At 40.6% G+C, this 13,769-nt stretch overlaps 1 protein-coding gene across 2 annotated transcripts in view; it reads right to left on the reverse strand.

Moving 5' to 3' along the window:
- LOC126180933 (uncharacterized) overlaps positions 1–13,769 on the reverse strand; it is a 131,621-nt gene that overhangs the window by 35,207 nt on the left and 82,645 nt on the right. The gene's annotated exons all lie outside the window — the stretch shown is intronic.

Here is a 13,769-nt window from a genome sequence, read left to right on the forward strand (position 1 = left end):
GTTAGTGACTTGGGTTTAAGAAGTACAAACTACTATCTTATAAATGTCTGAATAAGGTTACCAAACGTCTTCAGTGAAGAACTAATGTTGGTAAAATTTGTGACTATACCCTAACCTTAATCAGATATAGTAAAATGTAATCTGAAATGGCCCATACACAATTAAGTTTTGTGTCCTATAATAAACAACTCCAATTAACTCTTGCTCATCACTACTTTTATACTGCAGCATTCAACATCCTCATGCACATTGTTGAAAACAGCATGAAAGTTACAACTGTCTTGCAACACTGGAAAAAATGACACATTTGCAATTGTTGAAGCAAACTTACAGCTCTTATGAGTGGTGATACAATCATGCTGGAAATTCCTAATGTAAGCAATTATCAGGACAATTTCATGGTGAATAATTGATCAAAAAATTGCACATACTTTTTTTGCATAACTTTTTTAAAAAAGCATTCATAATTACCTTTCTAAAAGACAAAGCAGTCATTAACAGAATTATAGAACACACTCATCTTTTAATTTTCAGGCTTTTACATAAATATTACTAAGCTGGTATATGTTAACTAAGGAGGAACCTATTTGTGATACTTGGGGCAGATGTTTCACTAGACTACAAGCCTGCCTGAATCCCACATGTTATGGGTTAATAAAAATTACAGGTTAAAAGTGTTTTGTGGTGTGTAGGCTGTGTACAAATGTATAATTAGTCCCTAAAGCGAACAATTATCAGCTACCAATGCATAAATACTGCTTTGATTAAAATCAAAGTTTCAAGTTCTCATTACTGGAACATATGTATCACTAGCACTGAATGCTGGAGATCTGAGTATCACACTGGGTTGCTGTCCTAAAGCCACTCTAAAGACAGTGACAAGTATTTCTTCCAAACAAAAATGTCTGATAGACCTAAACATATATATTAAATACTGGCAAAATATAAATGAATGTCAATCCTAGTTGCAGATTTTGATTATAGTTTGTTTTTAATACCAGCAACCTGTCTCTTGTTACTGTCCAAGAGTGTAATATTCATACATATAACATGAATAAATTTTCTGTTGCACCACAACAGTTCTGCAAGCACAACACAAACCACCAATAATGAGAATTGGCCTGAAGGGTGCAGGCAATTAGCCACACTGCACTGCAGCGGGAACGGCATAAAATGCCAGTATCTCCAAGTCTTCTATTCAGGACATTTACCTATCAGTGTATAAAATTCATGAACTTTTTTCCATTTGGTGTAACTGTGTAATACAATTAGAAGACCATATATTCACTGTTTCCTGCATCAGTAAATCTGAGCATTCTGGACAAACTAACAGTATTTTAACAATGAAAATAAGTAGGGGGTGTGTTCTCCTGCCGCTGCTTGATGAGTAGATTTTTTTATCTATCTAGTCACATCAGATCAACAGTATTTTAAGATTTTCCCCCCTTAAATGTCAAGCAGTGAAAAGTCCAGGATGGAACAACAACTAATTGCAAAAGGACAGATTGCCACTCACCACATAGAGAAGGCACTGAATCGCAGACAGATATAATGAAAACGCTAAACATTTCAGTTTTCAGATGAAATCCTTCTTCAGAGGTAGAAAACACACACACATTCACACAAGCCTTTGTGAATTTGTGACAATTTTCTTCTTTGGAAGAAGGAATTTGTATGGAAACATAACTATTTAGCATCCTTTCGCATTGTGCCTGTCTGTGACTCAACACCGCCTCTATGTAATGAGTAGCAATCTATCCATTTGTGCTTGGTTTTTCCTTGAGTAATGTTCTCAATGTACAATCAGAGACTGAATTCCAAGCTGCTGAACTTTCATTTTCATTTCCTATTTCTGCTTGTCTGCAGGTGTTTTGTTAACCAGTTTTGACAAATAGATGGCTACTGTTAACATAGTTATCATATATGAGACTTAAATAAAATGAGCCTTCATAATGTTATGAAAAGTAGAGCTGCCCCTCACCATATTGGGAGATCCTGAGTTGCAGATACGACCAACAAAAAGACGCTAGAAGCGCACGCGCACACGCGCGGACTGCAGTCTCTGGCAACTGAAGCCACACTGCGAGCAGCACCACCAGTGCACAATGGGAGTGGCAACTGGGTGGAGCTAAGGAGGAAGCTGGGGCAGGGAGGAGGACACTAAAGTGCTGCTGGCGAGTGCGCAGAGATGAGGTGGAGCAAGGGTAGGGCAGCTATGTGCAATTGGAAGGTTAGATGGAGGGTAGGGTAGAGGTGGGTGTGGAAGGGTAGTAGAAAATAAGAGAAGTAAAAAGACAGGGTATGATGGTGAAATGAGGGCTGTGTAGTGCTGGAATGGGAACAGGGAAGGGGCTGGATGTGTGAGGACAATGACTAACGAAGTTTGAGGTCAGAAGGGTTACGGGAACATAGGATATACTGCAGGGAAAGTTCCCACCTGTGCAATCCAGAAAAGCTGGCGTTGTGGGGAAGGATCCATGTGGCATAGGCTGTGAAGCAGTCACTGTAATGAAAAATGTCGTGGTGGGCAGTGCGCAGAGCAACAGGATGGCCCACTAGTTTCATGGGCACAGTTTGTCGGTGGACAGACAGCTTGTTGGTTGACATGTCCACATAGAATGCAGCACAGTGGTTGCAGCTTAGCTTGTAGATCACTTGACGGGTTTCACAGGTAGCCCTGCCTTTGATGGGATAGATGATGTTTGTGAATAGACTGGTGTAGGAGGTGGTGGGAGATGTACAGGACACATCTTGCATCCAAGTCTATTACAGAGACATGAGCCATGAGGTAAGGCATTCGGAGCAGGGGTTGTGTAGAGATGTAAGAGTATATTGTGTAGGTTCAATGGACAATGGAATACCACGGTAGGAGGGGTGGGAAGAATAATGGGCAGGACATTCCTCATTTCAGAGCATAACGAGAGGTAATAAAAACCCTGGTGGAGAATGTAATTCAGTTGGTCCAGTCCCAGATGGTACTGAGTTACGAAGGAAATGCACATATGTGGGTGAACAGTGATACCTTTGGAGGTGGTGGGAGACAGGAAAGGCAAGGCATGGGAGATTTGTTTTTGCTCAAGATTGGGAGGAAAGTTAAGGTCTATGAAGGTTTCAGTGAGACTGTCAATATATTTTGAGAACAACTATTTGTCACTGCAGGTGCGACGACAGCGGGTGGGTAGGCTGTGTGGAAGGGACTTCTTGGTATGGAATAGGCAGCAGCTGTCGAAGTAGAGGTATTGCTGGTAGTTAGTAGGTTTAATATGGACAGAGGGGTACTGATGTAGCCATCTTTAAGGTGGAGGTCAGCATCGAGGACGGGGGTGGTTGTGTTGAGTAGGACCAGGTGAAGCGAATGGGCGAGAAGGTGTTGAGGTACTGGAGGAATGTCTATAGCATGTCATCAAAGAATCTGAACCAGGTGAGAGGTTTGGTATTCTGGGTGTTTAGGAAGGATTCCTCTAGATGGCCCATCCTATGCCAACTCATTAATGGACCATCTAGAGGAATCCTTCCTGAACACCAAGAATCCTAAACCGCTCACCTGATTCAGATTCGATGATGACATCTTTGTGATCTGGATCGAGGGTGAGGACACCCTATCCACAATCCTCCACAACATCAACAGCTTCTCCCTCATTTGCTTCATCTGCTCCTACTCAACCCAACAAGATGTTGACCTCCACCTCAAAGGTGATTACGTCAGTACCTCTGTCCATATCAAACCTACTAATCACCAGCAATACTTCCACTTCGACAGCTGCCACACATTCCATACTAAGACGTCCCTTCCATACAGCCTAGCCACCCATGGCTGTGCACCTGAAGTGATGAGCAGTCCTCCTCAAAATACACCGAGAGTCTCACTGAAGCCTTCACTGTCCGTAATTATCTTCCCAACCTTGTACAAAAACAAATCTCCCATGCCTTATCTTTACATTCTCTGACCACCTCCTGAAGTCCCACAGTCCGGCCACAGAGGAGCATTCCCTCGTAACTCAATACCATCTGGGACTGGAGCAACTGAATTAAATTCTCCGCCAGGGTTTCGATTACCTCTCGTCATGCCCTGAAATGAGAAATGTCCTGCCCACTACCCTTCCCACTCCTCCCACAGTGGTATTCCGTTGTCCACCAAACCGACACAATACACACTTCGATCTGTACACAACCCCTGCTCCCAACCCCTTACCTCATGGCTCATATCCCTATAATATATGCAAGATGTTTCCCATACATCCTCCCACCACCTACTCCTTTCCTGTCACAAATATCACCTATCCCATCAAAGGCAGGACTACCTGTGAAACCTGTTAAGTGCTCTACAACCTAAGCTGCAACCACTGTGCTTCTATGTGGACATGACAACCAACAAGCTGTCTGTTCGCATGAATGGCCACCAACAAACTGTGGCCAAGAAACTAGTGGACCACCCTGTTGCTCAGCACACTGCCAAACAAAACATCCTTCATTTTCAATGACTGCTTCACAGGCTGTGTGCCACATGGATACTTACCACCAACACCAGCTTTTCTGGATTGTACAGGTGGGAACTTTCCCTGCAACATATCCTACATTCTCGTAACCCTTCCGGCCTCAAACTTCATTAGTCGTCGTTCTCACCCATGCAGCTCCTTCCCTATTTCCATTCCAGCACTACAAAGCCCTCATTCCACCATCCTACCCAGTCTTTTTACTTCTCTCCATTTCCCCTACTCCCCTCCACCAACCTCTCCCCTGCCCTCTGTCTAACCTTATGACTGCACACAGCTGCCCTACCCTCTCTCTCCACCACATCCCTATGCATTACCCAGCAGCAGTTCAGTGTCCTCTACCCCTACCCTACTGTCCCTTCCCCTCCCCACCCCAACCTCCTTCTTACCTCCACCAGTCACCACTTCCATCAGGGACTGGTGCTGCTGTCGCACTGTGGCTTCAGTTGCCAGAGACTGCAGCGCTGTGTGTGTGTGTGTGTGTGTGTGTGTGTGTGTGTGTGTGTGTGTGGAGGGGGGGGGGGGGGGGGGGAGGTGTATTTTTGCTGAAGCCCTTGCTGGCCAAAAACTTATTTGTGACAGTGTTTTTGTTGTGCCTATCTGTGACTCAGCGTCTCCACTATATGGTGAGTGGCAACTCTCCTTTTCATAATATTGTTACACTCCATCCTAGATTTTTCACAGTCTTCACAAAGGAGGTATTGTAACACAGATAACAATCTGGAAACATGTGAAGAGGCAATCCCTCAAAACTTATAAATGCTTAAAATGAGGGAGTTTATGTGCAATATTCTTTTACTCTAGAGCGTCTCTTGTCTCACCAGCAGGAAAACATTTAAATCCAGAATCCAAATCCTGTTTTGGCCATAATGATCGTCATCCAAGTCAGAAGGGGAGTTATCACAACTGGGAATCAATCATCTCACCTTGCCAGTCAAATCAGGTATATTCTTGTTTTGCTTCCTTTCAATTCATTTAACAGTGTAATGTACTGTCTCATGAACAAGCTCAATGATTTCATGTTACTAGTGTGTGAAATCACTAAAATTTATCCTCTTTCATTGAAAAGAAGTTTGGTTCTCCTTAACACTGAGGACTGGACAACAACAGTGACAATCAGCTGCCTGATGCCCGATAATGTGCTTTTTCACTGCTTTCTGAATTCTGTGTAGTAGGTTCTACAGGACAGAATTCAAGTCGGATTACTGCATTTGAAAAAAAGGGTCTATTTTCTATAAACATTGCAAAGGAACTTAGATGCACGTCTGTGACAGATTTTTTATACTGAAATGCAAATGAGTTCTTTTCACTACAACACAAATTTTCTTTCATCTTCTGTTTCCTAAATGGAGACATTGGTGCTTAAATTAAATAAATACATGAACTTCATGAAACTTGGCAGATATGTAGAGGGTGCAAAATAATGCAATACTTTCTTTTTAGGTCCTATTTCACTTTTACGGGACACAACACACCCCAAAGGGTACTTTGACATATTAGGTTTAGAGGGGATATATTGAAAATGATGATACATAAACGTTTTTCCGTATCAATGTTCTTGAAAACTGTGTAATCAACTTCTGTAGCAGTTCGAAATTTTGCAAAATACCCCACCGCTGTTGATTTTGAAAAATGAAAATTTTTGTTACACACAAATTAAAGCAAATTTCACAAGCCACATACATTTTTGTATAATAAAGCTAATTTCTGAAATACCATTTTTGGAAAATAAACTGTACACAATGTGCTGTCATGCGTATTTTCAACATACCTACTTAAATTATCTAAACATTCACTATGAGTCTAATTATTTATTTCACTTATATTTATATTATGTTCCTAAATTGTTATTTCATGTTTTACATTTTTTTTCCAAATGTGTAGTTTGTTAATTGAAAAGTAGTAATTGTAGTGGTTGTGCATCAAGGTGTAGAAGTGCACAAGCTGTACAGTGGTTACACTTAGACATAATATCTTTGACATTGCTTATTCCTTTTTTTTAATAATTATTCTTTTTTTTTTACTTTTTTACATTGACGTATTCCTGGATTGTGTTGTATGAACACATTATGCAATAAATGTAGCCTTAAAGTTAATTCCTAACAAGCTGCAACATTTGTGGTACCCCAACATGATCGTAGATGGCAGCCAACGTCAACTAAGGTATTATTGGTGCTGTATCATTCCAAACATAAAGCAAAAATCAAGCATGCCGATCACACATCATCTGCACACTGCACCACCGATGTACTTTGAATGTCAAGAGCTGATCTGCAGTATTAGCTGCACCATGCACCACCCACTTACTGAGATTTAGCCATGTCAAAACCAGTACCATTTGCTGACGTGCCCCTAAGCGCTTCAGTTAACTGAGTCACTGTCAAATTAGCACCTTTTTGGCAGCAGAACCTTTTCCTATGGTTTGCACAACTCAAGAGTCAGTTCATGTTTACCAACATCACAGCTGATGAAACAAAGTACAGCTACGTCGTCATTGCACTTTATGAAGACAAGGCTATCGAGATTCACAACATTTTGGACCTACCATCAAATACTGACTGATACGTGGCTCTGAAGAATGCCCTTGTCATTTGTCTATCACACTTGTGCAGGGCATCCACCAACTATCGAGCAGCAGGTGGGTCTCAATGCTACTCATAGTGCTCAAGAAGAACAATGGATGTTGTCTGTGAGGCAAGGACAATCTGGGACCACTACCTGTACAGCACACTGAGAACTTTACATTTAATATCTGTGATAAGCACAGATTCTCTACCTTAGACTTGATGCCTGCATATTATCAGGTACTGGTACTGCCAGAAGATACTACTAAAACTGCTGTCACCACCTCATTTGGCCTCCAAGTTCACAAAAATGTCATTCAGGTTGTACAATGCCACGCAAACATTCCAATGTTTCGTGGATGAAGCGATGACAGACTTGGACTTTTGCTATGCATTGATGAGATATTAATTATGTCCAGTTCCAAAGCCAAACACATGGAACACCTGCACCAGATATTCCCAAACCTTCCTTCACAATGACTGCTTGTCAATCCCTCAAAATGTGTCTTTGGAGCTTCTGAAGTCTGCTTCCTGGGCAACACAATCAATGCCCATGGAATTCAGCCACCCCAAGACAAGGTAGACAGAACAGTTAATTATCCATGATCGGTGACTATTCTTATTGCAGTGATTTCTACCCTCGCCAGGTGTAGAACCATGCATTGTTAGCTGCTTCTCAGAACGGTCTTCAACAAGGTTCACAAAGACCGGAGTAGTGAAGATGAGACAGCTTTCAACAATGCAAAGACTGCTACTGCTGAGGCCGTTCTGCTGGTGCATCCTCTTCCAGAAGTGCTGCTTGCCTTAATGGTTGCTGCATCAGTGACCGCAATAGTTGCTGCACTAACAGCAGAGAGACAATCAGCAGCAAACGTTGGCTTTCAACAGCAGAAAGCTAACTCCATCACAGCAGAACTGTCTACTTACAACTGTGAACTAAGTAGCATATGCTTCCATCAAGAAATTCAGATGCATGCTCGAAGGTAGACACTTCACTCTTGTCATGCTCAACAAACCACTGACATATGCATCTCATTAACACCCAGACAAAGGTTTGCCACACCAGCTTCATTGGACAGTTCACAATTTACATTGCCCACATGGAGGTAGAACTTAATGCCCTGGCAGACACACACTCTCGCATTGAGGTGATCTTGCGTGCAATCTATTATGAGGTACTGGCCTTTGCACATCAGTTCGATGAATGTATAATATACTGGCACAGCCATCTAGTCTTCAGCTCCATCTCATTCAAGTGCCACCAGGAAACATGCTGTTGTACTGTGACGTCTTGAAGTCGAAGTCATGACCCTTTGTTACTCACGGTTTGCCACAGCAGAGCATCGCATCTCTGAATAACATGTCTCATCCTGGTGTTTGTGCTACAGCGCAGTTGGTGAAAAGAACTTTCATGTGGCTCAACATTGACAGAGACTCTTAAAACATTTGTCCATCAATGCACGGCCTGTCAAAGTAACAAAATCACTCATCTAATTAGCGCACGCCTCAGCATGTTCATTGCCCCTTATCAACAATTCGAAACGTTATTGGACCATTCCTGGCATCAGAGGGATGTAATTACTGTCTCACTGCCATAGACTGATTCACTCACTAATTAGAGGTATTCCCCATGTCCAAGATCGCTGCCGAGTCCATCGCAACTACATTCTCCTGGGGCTGGATTGCTTATTTCAGCATACCATTGTGCATTATGTAATGGATCTGGGAGATGTGTTATTTTCTACCACATTTGTCAATACCAAATCTAATGAGGGAGGTTGTAAATGTTTTCTTATATTTTTGTCAGAATATTTTTTTGTGAATTGTAATTTGCCTTATTTTATGCTAATTTGCTTATATGTTTGAGAGTGACAGCATATTGATTAATATTAGTATATGTGACGAAGAATATCAAAGAGACTGATCACAAGTGGAAGCTTGTGTGTTGTGTGAAATGTCTTTGACGCTGGAGTCGTCTTTGACCGTAGTCAGTCGGCAGTGAACTCTCGGTGTGCGACGATGGAACAGTGTACAGGTCCCCGTCATAATAATTTGCAAGTGGCCAGCAAAAATGAGTTATTCTGCTATTTTCATATAAACATCAAGAAGGAAGCACATTCGGAGAAATGGTATTTGAAGCACCAAAAATGAGGCAAATGCATTGAACCAGGACATTTCCGCAGCCGACGAAACAGCATTATGGAATCATACTTTCACTAGACGACTGAAGCCAACACAAAAATGTCAAATATCATCTAATAAACATTTCACGGAAAAGTGAGTACTGTCATGAAATATGCAAAATTCAAGTACATAAAAATAGTGAGCATATTTCAATTACCACTGAAGAGGGCCAGCAGTTTGAATCTTATCTATTCAAGGCACTCGCCGGCATGTTAGGCACGAACCTGATCTGGACAACTTCTTATCACCCGACAGGGAATGGTTTGGTAAAATGCTTGTACTGTCAGCTCAAAGCATCTCTTCAATATCACGACTAACAGTGTTGCACTGAGACCTTGCCAATCGTGCTACTGAGCCCTCTGCACTAACGCTCTGTATAAAGGAAAGTATGGCCATTCTTTTCCCCTGTATTTGCCGCCGTTCGCAGTTCAGGATTGGCTGAAACTGCATCACATGACATTACCAGCCATTGTGGGCCCAAGCATTACATATGAAGCATAGGAAGTGCTGTGTATCTTTGAAGTTTTAAGTACAATAATGCCTCACTGCTATGCTTTTGGCTGCTTGTTTCGAGGCAAAACGGGAGGAAAACTGTACAGATTTCCTTCCAAAGGGAGAGATGCGACAAGAAGGAGAATACTGGTCACAATGGGAAAGGTTGCAGGAACTAGACTTAACCAATCAATTAATTTTATTTCTTTCTGGCCTTTTGTCTCTGTTTCCTTTTTACATTTCTGTTACTTAGTTTCTAATCCATCTGAACAGCAAAAAAAGTCGGAAGACTAATAGGATGGTTTAATGGTAGTTTAATTACAAAATAGAAATCTTAAGAGAGAAAACTGCCACTGTTAGCATTTAAAACAAAAAATAGTAAGTGGACTGTACAAAATTAACATGACTGGCAAAATATTTGACCCAACTGACTATGCAATATGTTTTAAACTTACATTTACAATGCTCACAATAATAAATTTTACTTTGTTTCACACAATATAATGTAAAAAAAGAAAAAAAATGTGCACTAGGCAAGTACTGTACCTACCAAAATGGTTCAAATGGTTCTGAGCACTATGGGACTCGACTTCTGAGGTCATTAGTTCCCTAGAACCTAGAACTAGTTAAACCTAACTAACCTAAGGACATCACAAACATCCATGTCCGAGGCAGGATTCGAACCTGTGACCGTAGCGACTGCAGCGCCTTTAACCGCACGGCCACTTCGGCCGATAAATATAAATCACGTGTGATCATATATGCATGTTCATTGATTCTATTTAGTAAGGCAACGAGCACATATATTTGAATCCAATCCTTCATTTCATATAACAAAACAGACATTGGGCGAATTTTCACAGTACCGAGTAGCAGGAACAAGAAGTAAGTAGATATAGAGATTTAAGTTAGCGATGGATTTTTCCTCGCACTTGTGAACTAATATTGGTTCCCTATCGTCATGCTGACTATCGAACAGGACCAATTTAAGCCAATTACGAAAACAGATGTTCTAACTTGATAACGCAACAATAACTGTGAAATCTGCTTTCGCTTTTAATAAAGGATAGCAGGGGAAAAAAAAACTGTTTTTCATGCTTGCCACAACAAATGCTTTTCAACTCATTAACTTGAATTTGTTGAGATTTTTTGTTGCTAAATATCCGACATGTTCCATTTTAAGCCACTGAGCAGTTTTAGCAGTGCATTAGGCAGCTGAGTGCACTTTTTTAATATACACAACTAAATATGCTGCAGAAGGCAATGTTTCACCAGTGGTGCAGTGGGCCCAAAATGGCAGCCACTGGCAAGTTGGCCATACTTTCCCTATCCAGAGCTTTACTCTACACAGTCATCAAGAAAAATATGAAAACAACTGCAGCTGACCTTGTCTATGGACAGCAAATAGACTACATGATGAATTCCTTTGCAACATGCTGGATACACCCGTCAATGAAGCAGTCTTCGTCAGCTAGCTACACTCACAGGCACAGCCACTTTGGCCTATTTCAGTAAGAGAACAAGACACTCAGTGTTCATTTGACATGATGTGGTATGTTAACCTCTGAAACCACTGTACGGTGGGCTATATACAGTACTTAGTAGAAAGGATAAAACGTTTAGAACTGATGCCATGCGAACATCAACAACAGTTTCTACTGATCACCTAAAATCTGCGTTCAGTACTGCTTCCACCAAGGCACACACGATACCTACTGCATCACCTTCAGACATGACAGAACCACTTGCTACCCTGTCACCAACAAAGCACCACAGGCATCAAGTACTACACCTCTGATGGCTCCACAACAGCAAAACCGGTCACCATGCAATCTGGACTAACGTCAAGTTTAATCACAAGTATTGTTAGCACTTAGGGGGAAGGGGAGTGGCGAGAGGAGGGGGGGGCAGTGATGCAGTTGTTGTGCATCAAGATCTAGAAGGCAAAAGTCTTACAGTGATTACGCCTAGACATAATGTCTTTAACATTATTTTTCCTTGTTTTGTATAATTATTATGTTATTGATTTTTCAAATTGCTGTACCACCTCGATTGCGTTGTATGAACACATTACGCAATAAATGTTGCCTTAAAGTTATGAGGATGATAATTAGCAAATTAAAGCTTAAAATATAATGGGTTTTTACACCATATACACAAAATGAATGGAATTTCTGCACACAGTATACATGACAGAGAACGCAATAAACATGGCGAGTCACTAACTATTGCCACAGAGAATAACTCCAAAAGTATAATAGAATCTGAAAAGTTTGTGGGGCAAAAGCTGCACGGAGCAATGGGGAATGTAATATGACATTGGTTTTTTGTTGCTAGGTGGGGGTTGCTTCAGAGATATGAAGGTCAACTTTGTTTTTTTTTTTTAATGCGATGCTATAGTTTGGTACTTCTTTTATGATAGCGACTATTGAGACAAATCCAATTATGTGTAACAGTACGGTCTTTGAAGGTCAATAAAAGTCACAAGCGTGGTATGAATGACCATTTACAGAAGGTGTTCGAAGTGATGACCATTGGTATCAATGCAGTGCTGCAATCTTCTTATCATGGATTGAGTGGTATTCCTTATCACTTCGGCACTTATCGAAGCACATGCTCTGACAATTCTCTCTCATTTATCATGCCAATAGTAAATATTCGTAGAATACGGTGTATCCATCTAACTTGCCATTGACATGTAAACACCATTTGGTGGTTTTGCAATACAACACTAATAGCAATAGTAAGACACGTATCATCGAATCGAGGGAATGTGCATGATGTATTCCTTCAAAGAACAAGTCGATATCCCATTTACAAAACAATGTGGACCTTCATATCTCTAATGCGACCCAACCTAGCAGCAAAAAAACCAAAGTCATATTACGGCCCTCGTTGACCCATGCAACATTTGTCCCACAAACGTTTTCGCTACTATCATACTTTTGGAGTTATTCTAGGTGGCAATAGTTGGTGACTCATCCTGTAAAACACAACTAAGCAGCACTTCAGATTGTCGCAGATGATCCTTTAAATATCCTGATATCTGGCATATTTCACAACATTGATGAGACTTGGCAAACAGAACTGATTGTGTAGTAGTGACTGAAGTTGGATAACATTGTTTCTCAAGAGGAGACTGGCATCATAATCATTCAACACAACTAGATCTGACAGTGTTTTCACAAAGTTTTACCAACACTGAAAGCTAGATACATCCCTTGGCAGTATTTGCTTTAATTTATCTTGTAACACAAAATTCATTTTTTAAAATTAATTAATGGTGGTGGGATATTTTGTAAAGTTTCAAATTATTACAAAAGTGATTACACAGTTTTCGATAATGTTAATTGCACGTCAATTTTTACAAAGATGTTCCCTCTTCACCTAAAATGCCAAATTACCTTTCAGGTTGTGTTTTACCACTTAATTGTGAAACTGGGCACAAACAAAACAATATGAAGTGCATTATTTTGCCCCCTCTACCACCTCGCTAAGCTTCATCGAGATCATTTATTTATACTTGGAGTGTTACCTTGTTAGTTACATTTGCCTTAGTTTGAAATTTTTGAAGCATTATTGTAAATTAAGTCCTACACAATATTCTTGATAACAGTACCCAATTCCTTTTCTTGACACTTTCCCAGATCTTGACTTGTTTCATTCTGCACAAACTTCGCTTCTCCTCTGAGGCCACATGGAGAATTTTTTTGCTGGAATCAATTTAGGGAAAAATCTACCAATTCGTCTGTTTACAACTTAAGTATTTTGTGTGGAAGTTGAGCCAACCAAGCCTCTTTTGTTTACCAATACCTCTTCTAATTAAGTAGTGAATTCAACAAGATGGCTGGTGGTAGCTCTCAACTTTTTATTAAAAACATACAAGTTTGCAATCATCAACACTGAAAATGTCAAAGTGCTACTTGCTTCTTCTCGAAAGGAAAGTAGCCAATCACTTTTTTTCACACCAGCATTGCTTTTATTATAATTTAAAATATGGTAAGGTTCCATCATCTCTATCATTCTTTATTCTGAT

This window comes from Schistocerca cancellata, chromosome 1 (assembly GCF_023864275.1).
Source record: "Schistocerca cancellata isolate TAMUIC-IGC-003103 chromosome 1, iqSchCanc2.1, whole genome shotgun sequence".
Taxonomy (NCBI): domain Eukaryota; kingdom Metazoa; phylum Arthropoda; class Insecta; order Orthoptera; family Acrididae; genus Schistocerca; species Schistocerca cancellata.